At 39.2% G+C, this 311-nt stretch overlaps 1 protein-coding gene across 1 annotated transcript in view; it reads left to right on the forward strand.

The window, feature by feature from the left end:
* Positions 1-311, forward strand: part of dennd10 (DENN domain containing 10) — a gene marked incomplete at its 3' end in the record, with an annotated part of 6,101 nt that overhangs the window by 4,606 nt on the left and 1,184 nt on the right.

Genomic DNA, 311 nt, shown 5'->3' on the forward strand with positions numbered 1-311 from the left:
TTATGGTCTATTTTACTCTAAATAGGACCATCATTTACTAAATGAACATCATGCCGTATGGAAAAAGACTTGAAACTAGAGACTGAGACCATAAACTCATTTGGAAACTGTTTACTGAACTTATAAATCAAAGTGAGAAGTCGGCTCATTTCCCCATAAGACTCAGTTCTATTGGACAACTGAAACTTTGCTGCAATGTCGCAGGGAAGTTTCAGGTTGTTGCAATCTAGTTGATACAGTTATTGCATGTAGTGGGCAGCTGTGTGTGTGTGTGTGTGATGGTGTGAGGTGTAGAATCAAGATGTAGGCTG

The sequence above is a fragment of the Morone saxatilis genome, unplaced genomic scaffold, assembly GCF_004916995.1.
Source record: "Morone saxatilis isolate NCDOM2014 unplaced genomic scaffold, NCSU_SB_2.0 Contig19, whole genome shotgun sequence".
NCBI lineage: Eukaryota > Metazoa > Chordata > Actinopteri > Moronidae > Morone > Morone saxatilis.